The sequence below is a fragment of the Phaseolus vulgaris genome, chromosome 5 (genome assembly GCF_000499845.2).
Source record: "Phaseolus vulgaris cultivar G19833 chromosome 5, P. vulgaris v2.0, whole genome shotgun sequence".
In the NCBI taxonomy this organism is placed as follows: Eukaryota; Viridiplantae; Streptophyta; class Magnoliopsida; order Fabales; family Fabaceae; genus Phaseolus; species Phaseolus vulgaris.
In genome coordinates, this window is record NC_023755.2 from 35,778,346 (window position 1) to 35,801,083 (window position 22,738).

At 33.9% G+C, this 22,738-nt stretch overlaps 1 long non-coding RNA gene and 1 pseudogene across 1 annotated transcript; one reads left to right on the forward strand and one right to left on the reverse strand.

Annotated features, from left to right (window-relative positions):
- Positions 1-6,533: 6,533 nt before the first annotated feature.
- LOC137836288 (small nucleolar RNA R71) lies at positions 6,534-6,639 on the reverse strand (annotated as a pseudogene).
- A 13,766-nt stretch (positions 6,640-20,405) lies between these two features.
- LOC137835611 (uncharacterized) lies at positions 20,406-21,859 on the forward strand. Its single transcript, XR_011085104.1, has 2 exons — positions 20,406-20,645; positions 21,316-21,859. It is a non-coding gene; the product is annotated as an uncharacterized lncRNA (long non-coding RNA).
- Positions 21,860-22,738: the final 879 nt, after the last annotated feature.

A 22,738-nucleotide genomic window follows, 5' to 3' on the forward strand; every position in this document is an offset into this window, starting at 1 on the left:
CCTCCGTAGGACTTCCGTTAACCAAAACAGACACCGACGACAACTCTAGGCACCCTCTAACCCACGTTATCCACTTACTGTGGAATCCCAACCTAAGTAACATACCAAGCAGGATATTCCATCTAACCAAATCCTACGCCTTTTCATTGTCCACCTTCAAACATAACCCACTCCTCCGGTTTCTCCTTACCTCCTTAACCACCTCATTGGCCATAAGAACACTATCTAACATTCCTCGGTCCTTCAAGAAAGCAGACTGACTTTTTTCAATAACCAAAGGAAGGACTTCCTTCATACGACATGATAACACCTTAGTTATGATCTTATAGAGAGCACCTACTAGAGAGATAGGTCTGAACTGATCAAGCAAAGTAGGATCTCTCACTTTAGGTACTAAGGCAATAAAGGACGCATTGCACCCCTTCAGAATGCACTTGTTTCCTGAAAAAGGGGCACAACTTCCAAAATGTCAGACTTAAAATAATCTCAACTGTTCTTGATGAAGTTGAAGTGAAACTCGTTCGGGCCCAGACTCTTCGAAGCTTCACATTGTACATCTTCTTTCACTTCTTCCTCTGTGAAGCTAAAAACCAATCTTAAATGAACCTCCTCAGGAAGAGATTTAAACTCCACAGAACCAAGACTAACTCCAAGATCAAGTGTAGCTGTGAACCTCTGTTCGAACAAATTCTTAGCTTCCCTATGAACAACTTTCGGCTCCTCACACCATTGGTTATCAACCTCAACATCTTAACATCATTTGTAAGTCTTCTCCACCTGATTACATAGTGAAAGAATTTAGAATTGGTATCCCCAAACTTAAACCAATTTGATTTAGCTTTTTGCGTGAATAGGGATTCCAACTTTTTATCAATCAACCTCAGCTGACTAAACAACTCCATTCTTCTCAGTTGACTATTCACCTCAAGATCATTGTTGTCATCCTTAACATCAAGATCCTCAATTTCCCTCAAAATCTACTTCTTATTGGATTCAAGACACCCAAACACATTTCTGTTCCATTCTTTAAGGTCAACCTTTAGGATCTTCAATTTATCTTTGAATTTAGATATACTATTGCCCTACACACTGTATGAACTCCATTTCTCCTTCACAAACTCCTTGAATCCAGGCTCCATAAACCACGCATCAATTGTCCTAAAAGGTTTAGGACCCCAATATTTGACCCAAGACTTCACCACTAGAGCACAATGGTCTGATACCACCCTCGATTGTACATATTGCTCGCATGTTGGCCAAATTTGAAGCCACTCTTCGAAGACAAGAATTCTATCTAGTATGCTTTTAGTTGTACCATTTGATTTCTACCAAGTATATTTTTTGCCTGCAATTGGTATGTCCACTAGGTAATTCTTTTCAATAAAATCGTTAAAGCCACTAATCTTCTTTTGTTGGCTAGAACTACCTCTGATTCATTTCCTTTCATCTTCCTTTCTAACTGCATTTAAGTCACCACAAAAGCACCATGCCAAATTTTTTATGTGTACTCTTTAATATCGTCAAAGCTTCCCACAAAGCAACCTTGTCACTTAAGTTGCATGTTACATATACATTACTCACAACATATAAACAATTTGATTTAAGGTGTTGTCCAAGAATAGCTATGAAGCCACCTCCTACTACATGATTTTCGTATCAGAATGCTTCTTTGTGCCACATAGATAAAATGCTCTCTGCCCCATTAACTCCTTCGTTATGTTTCCATCGACATCGCTAACGAAAAACATATGTTATGTTGTTTCACTCTAATAACATTCTCTGCTGACATGTTGTTTCACTTTAATAACATTCCTCCAAATGTTTCCATTTTTTCTCTAGCGATGATCGATCTTTACCTCCCTCCCTGGCCTCTTCAGCTCGCCGTAGAACTCTGTCAATGTTCTCACCCCCTTCGTCACAAGACCTTGCCAAGAAAATCGTTTCCTCAACAAAGGATTCCATTGATGAGACGCTATCAGAAGATACATAGTGATTATTGGAACATTTGCATACTCCTACCCCTTGTTTGGGCTTCTTCTCAACGAAACTGATATTATATACTTGCCCATTAATCTGAAAACCCTTTGATATCCCTACTTTATAGGACTTTAGCAAGCGTACAATGATTCTAGCAAACTCAAGGTTCTCCCACGATGTTGTAGCTTCATCAATGGCTACTAGAGTTGTCACTTCTCCAACCACGTTTGATAGACAATCCTTGTTCCACAAAGATATGGGTAGACCATAGCATCTGACCCAAACTATTTTTGTGGCCATCCAACCACACTGTTAGACATCCATGGGAGAACTTATGACTTAGTTTCAATGACGGGACCTTTCCACTGACTTAATGAGGTTTTTCTAACTACATTAGTGCATGATTGTTTCACGTTATGAGCCCTTCGAACATCCTTTCCTTTTTTTTTTCTCTCCATACCTCCTTACTCTTCAGCTTCACAGGTTCATGAATGTATTGTTTTCTAACTTCTCTAGTCGCATTGGATGCACCACCTTTTTGTGCAGTCCTGACGCTCTTGTATCTTGGTATGTTAACATATAATTTCATGTTGTCAATGTAGATTTCCATCGCTCCTCCCTCGCTCTCGGCATAATGTCTCACATGGCACATCCACTAATCTATTGTTTTCTTTCTCAAATATGTTGGAGCTAAAGTTTTCTGAAGTGTCATACTTTTCGTGGTATATAAGGGTTATGTAGGGATATCGTGTGTGGAAGCGTGATAATTTCAACCAAAGATTATGAGAAATTAAAGTAACAAGAAAAATGAGAATGATACCAGAATTTTTTAGGTTGAAAACCCCTTTAAATAGAGGTAAAAAAACCACCGGTGAGAGAACCAAAACTTCCACAATAATTGTACTGGGAGTACAATGAATTCCTCTCAAGCTAATAGATAAATAGCCCCAAAACAAATTTTCTCTAAGAGAAGAAATAGAGAGTATATGAAAGGAGAGAGAAAACAAGTGTATGTTGTTATTTGTTGTGTTACGTTGTTTGAAGGAAGTCACTATATATAGTGGTTCTAGGAGACAACAATAATAAAAACAATTAATGGTAAGTAACCTCCTTTGATAACAATTAATTGTGAACAGTAAGTAACCTCCCTTTGATAACAATTAATTGTGAACGGTAAGTAACCTCCATTTGATTTCAATTAATTGTGAACGGTAAGTAACCTCCCAATTATGCCAAGAAAATGACAAAGGTGAGTCATATCCCACAAATCTCCACCTTGACTTGCCTTTGACTAGAACACTCTCTCGCCATGAAGCCTTGATTGAGTATGGATAATACCAGCTAAGTTCAGGAAATGATCGAACTTAGCCAGTGGAAGTGGCCTTGTCAACATGTCTGTTGGATTTTCGACCATATGAATTTTTTCAACAATTATATCCCCCGTATCAACAATGTCTCGGATAAAATGGTGCTTAATTTCAATGTGCTTGGTCCTTAAATGATACTTGTTGCTCCTGGTTAAGTGGACAACACTCTGACTATCACAAAATATAACAAGAACATCTTGTCGAAGACCAAGTTCACTTACCAAGCCTCGAAGTCATATAGCTTCTTTCATACCTTTTGTAGCAACGATATATTCTGCTTCAGTGGTGGACAAAGCTGCAATGACTTGAAGTGAAGAATAATAGCTGATAGCAGAACCACATAGGGTAAAAATGTAGGTTGAAAGTGACTTTCTTCGATCTAAATCACCATCATAGTCAGCATCAACATAGCCAACTTCTCCTCCGGGATCGGCTCCATGTTGATCAAATACCAAACCAAAATCTGCAGAACCTTTTAGATAACGTATCCATTTAACGACTTCCCAGTGTGCCTTTCCTGGATTATGCATGAACCTACTAACAACATAAGCTAAATCAGGTATGGTACATACCATAGCATACATGAGACTTCCAATTGCATTTGAATACGGGACATGTGACATGCGCCTTTTGTCCTCGTCTGATTTTGGACACTGATCTGATGACAACTTGAAGTGGGTGGCAATTGGAGTATTAACAGCTTTGCAATCTCGCATTCCAAATTTGTCAAGCATCTTAAGAACATACTTTTTTGTGATAGAAAAAGTTTTCCAGCTTGATGATCTTTGTTGATCTCCATTCCTAAAATTTTCTTGGCAGGACCTAAGTGTTTCATATCAAATTCACTACTAAGCTAGGCCTTTAACTTGTTAACTAAAGATTTATCTCTTGCGGCAATCAACATGTCATCAACATATAAAGACAAATATATAAATGACCCATCATATGTCTTTTGAAAATAGACACAATTATCATAGCTACTTCTGGGTAGCCATGTCCAACCATGAAAGAATCAAACCTCTTATACCATTGTCTTGGTGATTGCTTCAAGCAGTAGAGAGATTTCTTCAAACGACATACATGGTCCTCCTTTCCAGGAACAACTGATAAATGCCAATGTGTAGTTTTTATGATTGAGAAAATTGAACACTTTGGAACTTAATTGTTGCTTAATGTAAGAAAATTACCCTAATCTGAGAATTATTGAATCTGATTATATATTTTTTGAACCAAGAAACAAATGAAGAAATTTAATCTCAATTTTTGTGTAAATTGCAGATGAATATGAAGCATTGAAAGAATGTACTCAAGCTGGCATTGAAAGAAAAAAAAAAGTAAAAAATTAATTGGATCACTAGAAGATTTAGCTCAAGCTAGAGGATTTAGCTCATGCTAAAACTGTCCAGAGTTAATTAAAGGTGCAGTACAATTCTAGCCCAGACTAGAATTGCTAGCTCAAGCTAAAACTGTCTAGAGTTGATTAAAGGTGAAGTACTGATCTAGCTCAGGCTAGAATCGCTAGCTCAAGCTAAAAGTGCACCGAAAGATCTAGCTCAAGCTAAAACGGGCTAGCTTGAGCTAAAGTTGATTATATAAATTCTGAAACATAACTCAAAACCAGCGGTGGAAAACAGATTGGGTTTTTTAGAGAGAGACTAGTGAGAGAAAGAGAAGAAACCTCTGTTCTTAGGAGAAGAACTTGCTCAGATCAGCCCTTCTTATGCAATCCAGATCAAGAATGAAGATTGGAGGAGTTGTCATGAGTGGCTAAGTTCTTTCTAACTTGGGATTGAATGTAATTTATCTTGATCAAATGTATTCTTGGTGATATATATATATATATATATATATATATATAAAATTCTGTTTTCTACTTGTTCTTGGTATTTTCGTTTTATGCTTATTGCTTGATTCTGTCTGATCAATAGAGTCTTGATTTTGATCCTTAAATTTAACTGGAAAGTACCTTTAAGGATCTGAAATAAACGAAAATACTTGATAACTTGTAATGCTAGGAATAGATTCCAGGTTATTGATTGCATTATAATTCTGTTCCTAAAGCTGGATGATTTGTTAAATATCTGAGGAATCAGTGTTTGAGAAATTATCTTATGAATTTCATCTGTGAGGAATCAAGATGAATGACTTTAAATTAAGCATCAAGAATAAGTAGTTTTGAGTATTATATATTATATTATTCAAAATACAGATGATTGAGATAAACGCAATTCAATCCCAAGTATTTTTCTCTATATTTGATAAGTTGGTTTTGTTACATCCAGAATCAAACCCTAAATCTTTGAGTTCTTGTGAAATCTTTAATTTGGTTATGAACAAAGTCTCAAAATTATTTTCTATACTTAATGAGTTTTAAAACAGAACATCTTAATTAGGATTCTTCCCTGTGGGTTCGACATTCGTACTTTAAAGAGTACTATATTACAGTTGATTCGGTACACTTGCCGAGAAATATCAACAAGTTTTTGGCGCCGTTGCCGGGGAACAATTTCTTTTAAGAATTTCTGAAGTATAACTCATTGAGTATTGTGAATATTTTGTTTTCTTTGTGAATATACACTGGTTTATATCTTATTCTTTTATCCTATGTTAATCCTTGCTTGAGTTGTCTTAGACACATGCTATTAAGAGGACAGGTTCCTGAAGATCAATTGGAATTTGATCTAGAAATTGAGAAGACAGCTAGAAGAAATCAGAGCAAGAAGAGAGAAGAAAAGAAGAAGCAAGGACAAGCAAAAGGAGAATCTTCCAACACTTTCAACTCACACAATCAAACAGATTTCCAAATGGAATAGACAAATCCACCTAGAAGGACATTGGGAGATTATGCTATGCAACAAGGACCAAGGCATTTCTCCAGCATAGCTATACCTCCAGCCACCAAATCATTAGAAATGAAGCCATCTTTTCTTAGCTTAATCAACACTCATCAATTCACTGGAATGGATCATGAAGACCCTTATACTCATCTATCCACATTCCATGAGTTGGTTGGGACTACGGGCTTTGAGGAAAATGATATTGAATCTGTTTATCTGCGTCTATTTCCTTTCTCACTTCCAGGCAAAGCAAAAGAATGGTTAAAGTCGCATCCAAACCAGAGTCTAAGTAGCTGGAATGATGTAGAAGAGAAATTCCTACACAGATTCTTCCCACTCTCTCGATTTATCAAGGCTAAGTCTGATATCTCCACATTCAGGCAAGGGCCAGAAGAACCTTTTTGTGAAGCTTGGGAACGCTTTAAAGTGATGTTAGGAAGATGTCCTAATCATGGTTTTGAGGATATTGCTCAGTTGAACATATTCCATAATGGTTTGAGGCCTGATACTAAAATGATCTTGGATGTTGCAGCAGGAGGTACAATGATGAGTGTTGATGCAGAACAAGCTACAAGAATCATTGATGCCTTAGCCTCAACATATTACCAAGCTCAACATGATAGATATACCGTGCAAAAGAAAGGGGTGTTGAATCTTAGTACTTCATATGCAATTTTAGCACAAAACAAGATTTTGACTCAGCAAATTGAGGCATTAACCAAGCAAATGTCAAAACTGCCTCAACAATTACATGCAGTAAATTCTCCTTCAATGAAGAATCAAGCTTTGAAGTGTGATTTTTGTGGGGGAAATCATCTTAATGGCCAATGCTCTTACCAAAATTCATCAGAGGAAGAGGTTCAGTATATGAATAATCAAGGAAGGCAAGGTGGCTTTGCATATAATTATCTAAATAACATGGCTCAAGGAGGGAGGAATAATCCAAATCAAGGATTTGGGTGGAAGCAAGAGACTGGATCATCTAACAGACAAGTCCCTTATCAGCAACAACCACATTATCCTTCCATTCATGAGAGAACATCAAAATTGGAAGATAATTTTGAGAAGTTCATGCAAGCCTCTCTATCCAATCAAAAAAATACTGAAGCATCAATAAGGAATTTAGAAACACAGGTGGGGCAGTTAGCTGATAATCAAGGAAGTCAATTTTCAGTCAATACACAAACCAATCCCAAGGAGCATTGCAATTCTATCACTACCAGAAGTGGGATAGTTATAGGAAAAGGAATTGGGAAAAACTTAGTTGTTGGGAAGGAGGTTTTAAAAGATAAAGAGAGTGAAAAAGAACAGATTGAGTGTGAGGGAGGAGAAAGAAGGAATAAGGAAGATGTTGTAGATATTGGTGAGAAAATAGAAAAAAATGAAAAACAAGAGAGGAGTGTTCCTATAAAAGATGTACCTTATCCACATGCTCCTACAAAGAAATGCAAAGAAAGGCAATTTGCAAGATTTATGGATATTCTCAAAATATTGCAAATTAACATTCCTTTTACTGAAGCTTTAAAGCAGATGCCTACATATGCTAAATTCATGAAGGAATTATTGACAAAGAAAAGAAAATTCAATGACCAGGAGATAGTTGAATTGGAAGCTGGATGCAGTGCTATAATTCAAAAGTCATTACCGCAAAATTCTAGAGATCCTGGGAGTTTCACTTTGCCAGTTACCATAGGAAATCTCACTGTTGGAAAGGCATTATTGGATCTTGGAGCTAGTATTAATTTGATGCCTTCATCAATGCTGAAGAAAATTGGAGATGTAGAACTGAAACCAACAAGAATGACTTTGCAGTTGGCTGATAGATCAACCAAATATCCACATGGAATAGTTGAAGATTTATTGGTAAAGGTAGATAAATTTCTATTCCCAGTAGATTTTGTTGTAATGGATATTGAAGAAGATGCTGAAGTACCTTTGATATTGGGAAGACCATTCATGAAAACTACCAAAGTTATAATTGATGTAGACAAAGGAAAATTGAAGGTTTGTGTTCTAGATGAAGAAGTAAGCTTTAATGTTTTTGAAGCAAATGATCATCAAGAGAGTTTCAAAGTGGATATGAATGTTGTTGAACCTTCAATGATGTTAATCAGGCGTCAAGCTATATGACGTTAAACGAGCGCTTGCTGGGAGGCAACCCAGTGTTTTGTTTTGAAATGTGTCTTTAATTTTTGTTTTGATTTAGTAGTATGTTTTAATATTTGATGTCTTTAAAACCAGTTTGATATGTGAAATGGTCATGTAGGTTTGAAATGTTAGGTGAAATGAATGGATGGAAGAAAGCTTAGAAAGATTTGAAACTTTTGGCAAAGACAAAATGAAAATTTTCAAGAAAATTTCATTGCAGGGTAATTTTAGTTTAAGCTAGAACTTTTAGCCTAAGCTAGACATGCAGAAAAAGAAAAAAAAAATTGTTCTACAACTTTCGCTTGAGCTAAACTGGGCTAGCTTGAGCTAGAATAAATTTGTTGCTCTCTGCCAAATTTTAGCCTGAGCTAAAATGAGCTAGCTTGAGCTAGAACAAATTTGTTGCTCCCTGCCAAATTTTAGCTTAAGCTAAAACGAGCTAGCTTGAGCTAGAAAAAATTTGTTGCTCTCTGCCAAATTTTAGCCTGAGCTAAGAAGCTCTAGCCTAAGCTAGTGAGATTTCTAAAAAAAAAAAAAAAGAAACTGCAGCATTTTATAAAAATCACATTTTGAAAACCCTGCACCCGAACTCAGTTTCAGAAGCACCCTCTGTTCTAAAAAAATCCCAAAGCTTCCATCTGCATAACCATTCTCAAACAAACATTTCATCTACATTGCCATTATCAAAGGGAGGCAGGAGAGTTTGGAGTTGGGATTAGAGTTGAAGAGACATCAGAAATGGCAGCTGGAACAACTGGAGCAGCAACAGATGATGAACATTCAAACCAAGTTCAGAATGATGATATTGACACAGAGCATAACAAAATCACAAGAGGAGATTGATACTTATCATGCACAATGAACAAAAAACTGGTTTTATCTTTTGTTTAACTTTACTTCCAGTTTAATTTAGTAAGTTGATTTTAGCAGTTTAGTTTAATATTTCTTACTTTAGCTTTTGTTGATGGCAAGCTTAAGTTAGTATAGTAGTTGATGTTTGCATATTTTGTGAAGTGAAATCTTGTATATAGATAGATGATGGTATAAATTTTTGGAAAAAGAAATCAAACCATAGTTCTAAATTAGAACAACCAAATGGATTGATCAGGGACTTAATTTGAAAAAAGAATTTGTGGTTGGAACCATCACTCAAATTGAGAAAGGATAGTAATGTGTAAAAGTTGGAACAAGGTAAATAGTTGAAAGCAATGTCTGAGAACAAATGAGGAATTGAAATTAGCCAACCAAGTGAGAGTGTGAAACCTTTAAACAGTTTGAGAGACTTTCACTAGTGAAGAGTTAATTGAGGTTGCCTAATTTTCTATTCAATTTACATCACAAAATCAAATATGGAGATGATTGAGGCATGTTTAATAAAGTTGGAGGTGAGAAAACTCAAAGCCAAACAGCTAACCTTTGCAATATATGATGAAATGTGCAGAAAAATAACCCTTTTTTGAGCCAAATTTGTTTTATTGCACCCTAGCTTCTGATATACATATATTGTCCTACCTTGTGGTATGCTAACAAAAGGAGAGCATAGGTGCAGTTCAAATTTCTATAATTAAAATAATTGGATTTGGTGTGACTGTTGGGATTTTGAGAATGAAAAAAAAAAAAAAAAAGGAATGACAAAATTATCCAAATTCTCATTCTCTTTTCTAAAAAAAAAGAAAAAGAAAAAGAAAAGCAAAGGGGATTACAAGAATATAAAAAGAAGTAATGTGAATGAATCTTATGGAAGGAATAATGGATAACACAATTAGAAAGTGAATTGCAAATATGCTAATCTTTTGTTAAGTGTGAATTTTGTTATTCTGGAAAAACCAAATTTTCTTTGTAACCCAGCCTCATTACAACCTGAAAAGACCTCAATATCTATGTTTGTGAAAGTGTTTGTAATCAACTGAAAATGAAGGGCAACCTTAAATTAACTTGGAATTCAGTGAAAAAAAGAGGGAAAACACTCACCAATGAGGAATGAAGAGAGAAATTCCTTAGTTTGATTCTTAGTGAAGAGTAACAATTGTTTACCTTGGAAATTGAATACATTCTTATCCTGTCTTGGTTTGAATTGATAGGAAACACCATAATTTTTTGTTGAATTATCTTGTGCTCTTTCCATGAAGTTGTTATGATATTAAACTATAGATTTGATTTCTAAGGATTTTGGGGAAGAATGAACTCATATTTTTTAGGATTCAATTACTTTTCTTGAGGACAAGCAAGATTCTAGGTTGGGGGGAATTTGAACCCCTAAGGCTGCTGGATGTAAATCTCTTCCTCAAGATTATCGTGAAGAAAAGCAGTTTTCACATCTACCTGTTCCAGCTCCAGATCATACAAGGCAACTAAAGCAAGTAATATACGTATTGAAGTATGACGAACAACAAGAGAAAATACTTCATTAAAGTCAATACCTTTCTCTTGATCAAAACCTCTTACAACAAATCTTGCTTTATTCCTTGTACTCTCAACACCAGGGATCCCTTCTTTTCTCTTAATGATCCACTTGCAAGTAATGACTCGTTTTCCTTCTGGTAACTTCATCAATTCCCATGTTTCGTTTTTTAGAAGACTCTAAACTTCTTCTTGAATAGCAGCAATCCACTTTGTTGAGTCGTCACTAGAGATAGCTTCATAGTAATTCTTGGGTTCACCTTCTTCACCCATCCCTTGTGCAATAGTTAAAGCATAAGCAATGTTGGCAGATTCTGCAATTAATCTTTGAGTCAGTTTTCTTGGTCTCTATTAGGGAAGTTTTTGAGCCATAGACCACGTTTGTGGTAACCTTCGTCGTTGAGGTAGACATTGCTCATGTGGAATCAAATGTTCATTTGTACCATCAATAGCAGTGACTTGATAATCTTGAGTATTGGAGGAATTGGGAACGTTTTCCTCATGAGCAGTTGTTTTAATCTCAAACTCCACCTTCTCTCGAGCATCTTCTTGGTCACCTGTATCAATTGAGGAAATCACAGTATCTTTTACAGAAGAGAGCATAGCATTTTCATTAAAGGTCACATTCCAACTGTGAATTACTTTGTGAGATTCCGGGTCATATAAACGATAACCTTTAACCCTTGAGCCATAACCCAAGAAAATGCACTTCTTAGCACGAGGTTATAATTTTCCCTCGTTTACATAAGAATAAGCAGGGCAACCAAATATTTTAATATTAGAATAATTAACAGGGTTACCTAACCAAACTTCTTCTGGAATGTTGCAATCAATTGATCTGTTAGGAGAGTGATTTATCTGATAACATGTCGTTGAAGCCGCTTCAGCCCAAAAATATTTTCTCAAACCAGAATGGGAAAGCATGCAACGAACTCTCTCCAGGATAGTTCTATTCATCCTTTCTGCAACCTCATTCTGTTGTAGAGTCCTTGGGATGGTGAGGTGTCGGGAAATGCCTTCCTTCTTGCAGAAATCATTGAATTCATTCGAACAAAACTCAAGGCCATTGTTTGTCCTTAGCCTCTTTATCTTCTTGCCAGTTTGATTCTCAATCAATAATTTCCACTCTTTAAAAGTGAAAAGTGCTTCATCCTTATGTTTGAGAAAATTCACCAAAAGTTTTCGTTAGAAATCATCAATAATTGTCATCATATAACGACATTTACCTCTGGGGGGAACTTTTGACGGACCCCAAAGATCCGAATGAATATAATCCAAAGTACCTTTGGTTCTGTGTATGGCTTTAGAAAAAAACTAACCTTATTCTGCTTACCAAAAATGCAATGTTCGCAGGAATCAACCTTTCCGTTACAGTGGTTACCAAGGTGACCCTTCTTCTTGAGGATTAGAATTCCCTTCTCACTCATGTGGCCTAATCTCATATGCCACAACTTGGTGTTATCTTTGTTCGATAAGGCAACAGTTGCAGAACCTGTAACTGTTGAACCCTGCACCACATACAAACTATCACATTGAATTGCCTTTAGTAACACAAGAGGTCCTTTAGACACTTTTAAAACTCCACCTTCAACTGAGTATCTACACCCATGAGATTCAAGGGTGCCTAAGGAAATGAGATTTCGTTTCAACTTAGGGACATATTTGACACCTGTTAAAGTTCTAACAATTCCATCATGTGTCTTGATTTTGATTATTCATTCACCAACAACTTTGCATTGAGCATCGTTTCCCATCAAAACAAGATCATCATAAACTGGTTCATATGTGGTAAACCAATCTCTATTGTGAGACATGTGAAAAGTACAACCAAAATCAAGAATCCATTCATTTTTAGACCTTTGTTCAGTGTTGGAAGCTACAAATAATCCCCATCAGATTCAGTTTCAACAATACTAACTTCAACAGATTTTTCTGGTTGTTTACCATTTCCCTTATCTTCTCTATCTTGCTTATTTTTCAATTTATAACATTCAGAGATCTCGTGTCCCTTTTTCTTGCAATAACGACAATATTTGGAGTTCTTGCCTCTAGATTTTGACATGGATTTATATTTATTGTTCCTACCTTTCTCTTGGTTTCTCCCTCTAACTACTAACCCTTCACCAGAACTTTCAGAATGAATTTTAGTATCAAATTTTTCTTTGGCTAGTAAATTAGTCTTGACATCACCAAAGCTTAAGGTAAGATAATTACCGTATAACATAATTTCTTTGAATTGTCGATACGAGGGTGGAAGAGAAACAATAAGTAGAATGACTTTATCCTCATCATCAATTTTAACATCCAATTTTCCAAATCAATTATGATGGAATTAAATTCATCAAGGTGAGATTAGATGGGAGTACCTTCGGACATTCGGAGTGTAAAGAGTCGCTCCTTTAAACGGAGTTTGTTTGCAAGAATTTTGGTCATGTATAGAGACTCCAATTTACTCCATATGTCTGCTGAAGTTTTCTCGTTGATGACCTCAAGCAACACCTCACGGGACAAGCATAACTGGATTGTAGACAATGTCTTTTCATCCATCTCATCCCACTGCTCCTCCGTCTTAGTGGTTGGCCTCGTCATTTTACCTGCCAAAACTTTCTTTAAACCATTCTGGGTGAAAACAGTTAACATCTGGACTCGCCAGATAGCAAAGCTGATTTTACCATTAAATTTCTCAATATCGAATTTTGACATTATTGAACAACAAATCCTAGTTGAATTATCGAAAAAGCTCTAATGCCAATTTGTAGGGATATCGTGTGTGGAAGTGTGATAATTTCAACCAGAGATTATGAGAAATTAAAGTAACAAGAAAAATGAGAATGATACCAATATTTTCTAGGTGAAAAACCTCTTTAAATAGAGGTAAAAAAAATCACCGGCAAGAGAGTCAAAACTTCCACTATAATGGTACTGGGAGTACAATGAATTCCTCTCAAGATAGTAGATAAATAGCCCCAAAACAAATTCTCTTTATATGGGTTAAACACTTACACCCAAGAGAAGAAATAAAGAGTATATGAAAGGAGGGAGAGGAAACAAACAATTAATGGTAAGTCCCTTTGATACAATTAATTATGTACGATAAGTAACCTCCTTTTGATTTCAATTTATTGTGAACGGTATGTAACCTCCCAATTATACCACAAAAAGAACAAAGATGAGTAATATCGCACATGTTATAATAATAATATTCATTGTCAACCTTTATTTTGTTTTTCTTCTGATCTTACTTTCTCTCTCTATTTTCCTCGATTGCTTGCGTCTGTGAGATATATATGGTTGGAGTATTTATTAGCAGTTGTTGAAGTTACTAATTCACACCAAAAAGGGAAAGTCTGTACATTTTCAAACAGATGCAGCTCACTTGTCCAATAAATAACCACACACACATATATATTGAAAAGAGTTTCCAATTACTTATAAGGTGATACATATATTTTTAATATAAGAATTTGATTCATTATATTCAAATCAAATTAAACTCTATATTTTTGTAAATATTTACATATATACACAATATGTTTGATGATAAAAAAAATATTTTTAAGTATTTCACTCATCATGTTAACCTCATTAAATTTAAATCATGGTTATAATTGACTAATAAGATGAAGAATTTTTATTTGTTTCCTTAATATTAATTATGTATGATTTAAAATAATGGATATTGAGTTATTGTATGTTTGTAAAATGATGAATTCTGACGGAGGCAGTGGATAGAAATGATCATATGTGGAAAAGTAGATATTGAATTCATAATGTAATTAATAACGAATAACTTAAATAAGTTTACAATCTACGTAAGAGGTGCAGTTGATGAGTCGCATTCATTGTTTTTACTTAAGATAAAACCATCTACGGACACACATTTTTTAACCTATTTTTCAATTTTCTTTTTATGTCGCTAATTGGTCACTGCCTGTAAATTGTCCTTTCCATGCAATGAATTTCCTTTCGCATTAAGGTCCCACATATTAAGCTGTTTAGTTGATATTTTTAACTATTAAAAATAAAAACATATTGACTTAATTACATTTTGATTTCTCAAATATTATAATCTATCTCTTCTTACAAGTTCTAAAAACAAATTATTTCTTTTTTTCTCTCCATCTATCAGTTTTTCGGTCTTTTATATCGAGTTTAAGCTTTTAATTACACTTTTTACTTAATTGAGTTTAGTTTCTCCATCTTTTATCTCGAGTTTAAGTTTTTAATTACATTTTTTACTTCTTTGGGTTAAACTTGGATATGAGTAATGAATTCTCATTTGTTAGGTAGAATCAAGTGAAACTCTCGATCTACAATCTTGATATCAGTTTTTGGATAGGGTATACCTGCAAGAAGTTTTAATGATAAAATTAAAATTAATTTTAATTAATTATCAGATAAAATTCATTTTATTTATCTTTTAAACTAATCACTTATTAACTTTAAATCCAATTAGACTTTTAATCTTTATACTTAATATTTATTAAATATATTCCCCGTGTTTAGACATATTTATTGGACTTTATTACAGAATTTTATTATTTATTTGTTTCTGTTTAATTTTCAGTGTTGTTATTAACCTTTTGACTATTTGGGTTAAGCTTTTGAGCATTCGACCACGACAGTATACTATGAATTTTAATAATATTTCAAATTGTAATTGTACTAATTGAATATTTCAAATATAACAAATATATGATTTGAATATATAAGGAGCATGGATGATGGGTAAATAATAGTTGATTAATATAAAAGTTTGTTCGTTTGAATCTTTTAAAGGAAAGTAAGAAAGAGCTTGGAGATGGCATAGACGGTAGCATTAATAGCGGGGGAAGAGAAGAGGCGTGCCTGCAAAAAAGTGTCTCCTGCATCGTTCCAGAGACATGACAGCACTAAGCACGCTTAAATGGACACTTTTTCTTTACTTTCCTTTTTTCTCTTTTACCCGTAAAAAAAAGTCAATGTGAGAGTACTCAAAGGACACCGGTGAAAGTACTTAGGGTTATGTTAGAATAAATGTATTGAAGTTTTTGAGTAATTTAAATAGAAAATTTTAATTGTTTAAAAAAATTTAAAATTACAGTTTATGTATTTATTTTTATTTAAAAGAGTGTTCAATTTAAAACTCAAGATTTTGTCAGCTTTTTTTTTAAATATTTCAATGAATTAAGGAAAGAAGATATATTTAATTTATTTTTCTCTCAATTTTTAAATTATGAGACTATATTAAATATATCGAAATGTGATTGTATAAATGAGTTATATGATTAAATCATAATTTCCAACCTATTTTATTTTATTTTATTTATTTATTATTATTAGAAAAATTAGAGTTTAGGGTTTAGAGTGTAGAGTTTAAAGTTTATGTGTTTAGGTGGATCAAATATTTTCATCCTTTGAGAAAAAAATTCCAAACATCTCGCTCATTAAAAACAAATTACACATTCAATTAAAAACAAAACATAACTTTAAAACTTCAGCATCATTCATTCATAAGTGCATGATCTTGTAAGTTCTATTTGAATGCTGATAAAAAAAATCAATTTTTATTTAAACTGGGAATTCTAAGGTAGTGTGAGAGAGGACAGAAGGATTTTTATCCGATGAAAAGTCAAACTGCACAAGTCTCATTCATTGCATTTTTTCTTAATAATAAATTTTATTTTTAAAATTGAATTTCATCGACTTTAATGGCTAGATTTGTAACTGCCTCTGTTGTTTCTTTCCAAACTCTTCTGGTCCATTAATATAAAGATTAATTAACTGTGTTAATATGGAAAAAAAAATACAAGTGTATGAGTCGTATTTTAAGGATAGGATTTCAGAATAAAAGTCCTTCCAAAATCATATTTATGGAATGCAACTTTTACTCTCAAGTTGTACCAGATAAGATTTATCATTTTCACAATGTTTTTTTTTACTCAAAATCGTAATTAAAAAAAAAGGGAGTACTTTGGAGAAAAAACCCTCCTTAATCTCCCATCTCACATATGACAGTGAACGAATTAAACTCTTTGTTGTAGCAGAACACTGAAGAACACAGAATGAAAATTTAAAAATCATGTGGTACCATAAAACGCCTAGAAAGGCAGCAGAAGTATACAGGGAGTTGGTGCAGTTAACCACCATTCTGACAGGTAGAAGGAAATTACAGGAAAAATTTATAACATATTTATAACAGTACATAACATTAACATAAAACAAAATAAACTAAAGACTCCAAGTTTTCGTCTTGCACCGATGTTGATTTGTTGGTCAAACGGTCATCTGGTAGAAGACGAAAACAGAAAGCTATCACAGACCTAACCTGCATAAAAGAGTGAGGGAGGTAGGGAGGAACCGAGACATTGTGGTGAAGAGGTAAAATTACCAAGAATGGTGAAGGTCACATGGTGGAAGTAACGGTTCACCAAGGAGGGAACAGATGCAGAGTGTTGGCCATTTTTTGGCTCAACTGTGTTGGCCATTGTTGACCCCAACAGGAGAAAGATGACACGTAAAAGAACTTGAAAAACGTAGAGTGACTCTGTGTTGCTTCACCTTCAACGTGAACAATTTAAACGTCTTTATTACTTTAAAAATGTGCTGCTACTCTAAACATGTTATCGGTTGAATGGTAACAAAATGGAAAGGCAACTCATTTCGTGGTGTTCCTTGTGTTGGAAGATTGGTTCATGCATGTGATGGGGAAGCTAGGTGAGGGTCATGGTTGTGGAGTTTTAGGTGAAGGTTTTTGTGTATTGTTGTGATGGTGTTCATGAAGCTAAGGAAGGTGGAACCTAAGAAGCTAACTGGTTGCTTTCTTCAATTCAAGTTCTTTTCTCTTCCTTTTTATTGATGAAATTACCTGAACCTCTGATTCTATTGGCGTACGAAACTAAACCAGTTAAAATGGTGGACTGTGCCTGCAAAGTTGACTAAACATGTCTTATGTATCTGCAAATTTTCATGCCATAATATGCAGAAGGAAGTGCCAATATTAAGCCCGTAAAGGTTTTGGACCTTTCTTTTTCCCTGAACCCTAAACCAGTTAAAATGGTGGACTGTGCAAAAGTTGACTAAACATGTCTGATGTATCTGCAACTTTTCATGCTATAATATGCAGAAGAAAGTGGCAGCACGAAACACGTAAAGGTATTGGACCTTCTGAACACACCTTACAAACAAGTTAAATATTTAATTTAAACACTAGTTAAATATTTAATTTAAACAGATTTTCTTTTTCTAGCAGTATTATTTCATTAGACAAAATTGAGTTTAAACCTCAAAAGTGTACCACGTAAATCATCTATCCACGTTAACAATTAGACAACGTTGAAAAAGAAGATAATATTGAATCAATATTTTTGTTGGCTTGATTAAGATGAACAACTAGATGAACTATGATGTCAAAAAAATGGAGGAAAAAATATCTTCAATTCATACAAGATAACAATAATTTCATCTTCAAGTTCATCTAATTTTAATGGTTCAATGACTTTACAATAGACGAAAGAGAAGAATGAGTACAAATGGGTTATGATATGACTAACATTTTTTGTAATATCCCACAAATAGCTACCGGCAACAATCAACATGTACTGTTGCATCAAAATGTTCAACCCAATTAACTTCAAATCCGCACTAGGCTTTTCACATTTAAGGAATGTCCTTGTGGAACTTTCACACCCTTTAAACATTGACAAAAGCTTATTTGTCATCTTTTGACATGATGTAAGAGGCTGGGGCAATATGTACGCTTACCCATTTGTATCGGTGCCAACTCGTCTCGTATGTTCATCTCAACCAAATCTAAACGAACATTTAGACCATCCTTTGTTTTCACGTTAATGTTAAGAAATGTACCAATTAAACTATCACAAACATTCTTCTGAACATGCATTACATCTATACAATGTCTGACTTCTAACCTCGACCAGTATAAAAGATCAAAGAAAATTGATTTTTTTCTTCCATATGTTTGTCACAGATGACTTCTTTTTCGACTTACCGAAGGTGTAGTCTATGCTTTTTACCTTTTTGTAAACCTCAACACCAGTTAATGAAGTTGGTGAACTACCAGTCTCTTGATGTCCATTAAAGACTTTTCTCAACCTCCAACACGCATCAATTGTCGATGTTCGAACATCCTCGAACTCAATATCAACATGTATCAATTATCAAGGGTCGAACACCCTCAGACTTAGTACCAAAACGATAATTCTATTTTAACCTAACAACTAACATAATACAAAATAATAATAAATACAAATGATAATAAATACTAAATATACAAATTAAAAATCATTAAATTAATTATAAATACTAAATAATATAAATCTATTTTCAATCTAATAATTTAATAATTTTATTCTAACCTAAAAACTAACATAATATAAATTTAAAATTTAAAAAGTACAAAATATAATAAATACAAAATATACAAATTAATAATACTAAAAAAAATAAAAATAAAATTAAAACACCACCAACCTTTTGCGAGAAGGCAACAGTAGTGGTGAAGAGCAGCAACGACGAATGACAACGACAAATACAAAAGAGCTTAATTGGCGCACTACGAATTAAGGTAATAAAATGAGTATAAAACGACGGCTATGATATAAATCCACCATTTTAAACTAAAGTGTTTGGTCTAAAACAGTGACTATGAGGTAAAACCGCCGTTTTATAGTCATTTAATTTTGAAAATACCATCACATTTTAATGGATAATGTCTGACTGTAAAAATACTGTGAATGTATTGTTATAAATGAAACTTTTTACCCTATTGGGTATTGGCTTTTTGGTGTAGGAAACATGTTCTCTATGCCAAATGACTTTTTTTTCTTTGGTTTTTTTAAATAGATTAAATATTCCAATTAATTCATTCTATTTTTTCCAAAAAAAAAAAGAAAACTTCTCCACCATGGACTCCTTACCGAACTTCTTCCCTTTTTAAGACTTCTTCATTACCCATATATTGTCTTCAGTATATTTTGATTAAGAGAAGAACAGTACAATGAAACCTCCTCTCTTGTACCAAAATGGAAGATCATAATGTATGTTCATTTTTAACGTGTGAATGATAAAAAGAGAAGAAAAAAAACGTTTTTTTAATCGGCAAGAAAAAAAAATTAATATAAACCACTTTAGGGGTGGTTCAAACCTATACATAATCATAATACAACATTTCCTCAAAATCCCTTTCAGTCTACCTAATCCTTATATCCTTAAAATAAAATAACACCCCAATCACAGAAATAAACTTTGCATAAGCTCACTTAATTGAAAACATACGAGCAATAGGATCAATACACCACTCAGAATAAGTAAAACAAGCAGAACAAGATTTAGATGTTACCCAAAACCAAACCTTTAATTGAGCCAAAATAAACATTTCTGAATGGTCTATCACTCCACCTTAAAGAATATGTTTATTCTTGTGCTTCTAGATTTCATTAACTACTACAATCTAGATACTACTCCAAACAGTTTAACATGGACAGATGCATTAAACCGCAAGAATTGAAAAACTAGATCAACATATCAACGGATCCAACCATGTGAAACACTGATTCCAAACAAGAGAAAAAATAAACGTTATAAATGATGCGATAAAAAAAAGCATATAAATTGAGGATGAATGTAATAATATTTTTAAAAAATGACTCCCAGAATTTCTCACAGTACACTAAACCCCACTTTCTGCGCAGAGTAAATTAGACATTTAAAAGGGCAATAAATACTGGTTTATCTCCATTGCATTGAACTCCTCCAAACCTCTATACATACAGTGACCTTGCAATGGTTCACTCAACAAAAACTAGATTGTACAATATGCTGCCGTTTCTCTGCCGGATATACGATTGTGATGCATCCACTCACTGATCCATCCGCTTAACAATTCTGGTTCTTGTCGCCACCAACTGCTTCTTTTGTTAGTTATTCTCATATTTACTTCACTTCTACAGCTTTTCTATATTAACCAATCTTTTTATTCGTTTTCTAAAATGCTACTCCTTACTCAAACCATAACGGTGACAATAATCCCACAAAAACCCTTGTTGGTTGTTATAGAACCCTGCATAAAAATTTTATTTGACGCCAAACTTATTATACATTGCTATAGCACAACGAGGTTGGATGTAGATCAAGAAGCTAGCTGTCCCTCTAATGGACACCCATGTCAACTCTGCTGCCCACTCTATATTCTGTCATTCTATATATATGCTATATTTTGGTTTGTCTAGTTCCATATTTCCCTTTATTGTGTACCCACAAGAGATTTTTACAGTTTGATTTACTAACTTAATTTTGATCTTAAGGAACATGATATCTTTTTGTGATTTTGTATCTTAGTTCTAGGTTTTAAATCTCTTTCTGGGACCGCAGTTTTGACTGCAACACCATGTTTCTTGGGTAACCACACCTGCAATTGCAATTATGACAAAAAAACAAACAACAACTGTGAAGACAATTTAGAACGTTTTTGGAGTTATGTGAAATGACTTGCTAATTGCTGTTAGTTCGATTAGTGCGTAGATTTTACTTAGGTTGAAAGTGATTTTGTTTAGAAGTTAAGGTTATTATTTCTTGAAAATGAACAGATTTCGAAGTCAGAGTTAGAGGAAGAGTTAGTTTGGTTGGAAAAGGTTTAAGAAGAAGATGTGCAAAAGAAAGAGTCCAGGGTTGAATTTGAAGGTTCCGAGCAGGACAACATCGCCGGAGTTCTCTTCGTCATCATCAGGTGAATGGCCAGAGTTATCTTGTTCATCGTCATCTTCTTCAGTATCATATTCACCAAAGATTTCACTTGAGGAGGAAGAGAAGGTGGATGGTGCAAATGCTCCAGAAGCAAAGGCCATGGATCTGGTTGGTTGTCCTCGATGCTTCATGTACGTGATGTTATCAGAGAAGGATCCAAAGTGCCCTAAATGCAATAGCACAGTTTTTCTCGAGTTTTTCAAACATGAAAACTTCAAGACAGACAACTGAGTCATGGTGAGGATAATTTTTAGGAATTAAATAAATACCTCACATGCTTCAGGATCGTTCCATTGTTTCTTTATTTTACCTATGTTGTTTAATTTTAAATTCTGAAGGTTTATCTTATTGCGTGTTGCGTAAATCAAGTTTATATATCATCATCTACTCTCTTTTTTCTTTATACATTTTGTTTTTTGTTTCGCTAATTTCAAAACCTAGAGTAGCATTAGGTATCCGTAATATTTTTAATCTTTTTAAACACCAATGTAATATTTTCCTAAACTAAGCTTAATTAATAGGATATTAGTAAGGTATCTTATTTTTTACTTCAAAGCACATTTAAGTTAGGCAAAATGATAATTTAAAAAATTATATTTTTTCCATTCCTGTTAGTAAATAAATATATTAAAGGCTCAAGGGTTTTCAGCTTTAGTAACATGAGGTTTTGAGGGATGGTGACCGTAGAAATAACTTTTCTTAAGGGTGGAAACCCTTGTATCATTATTCTCTTTCTTATATTTATATAAATAATTTTTTTACTGATAAATTGTAAATATCTTAGATTGTCTATTTGTATAATTGTTAATGTAATCAAACAAATAAAAATGGTCCCGTCACGTAGAAATTTGTATGAGCAGTCAAATATGATAGACTTTTAAAATATTAAGTGGAAGAAATTAACATCTTGATGCTTTGTTTTGATACTAAAGGATTATTAAAGTTGGCTATAACCTTTTTATTTTTTTTTCTTGTGAAATTGTTACCAATTAACCATGAGATTAAATTAAGGGGAGGAAGGCTTTGAATGAAGTAAAAAGAAAAAAAAATGGAAAAACAATGAAAGTGGTGTTTCTGGTTTGATGGTAACCATTCGCAATAATTGATCTTCTGGAACTTGTGCACAAGGATACTTGACTTGCATATTTGAAAGAAGGACGAGAGAGAGACAAACATTGCTCCTATATACGCTATTCATAAATAGCATGTGGTAAGGCTACTCCATCTTGAAAAATTGTCATTTATCTTGGATGAGTGCTGGATTTT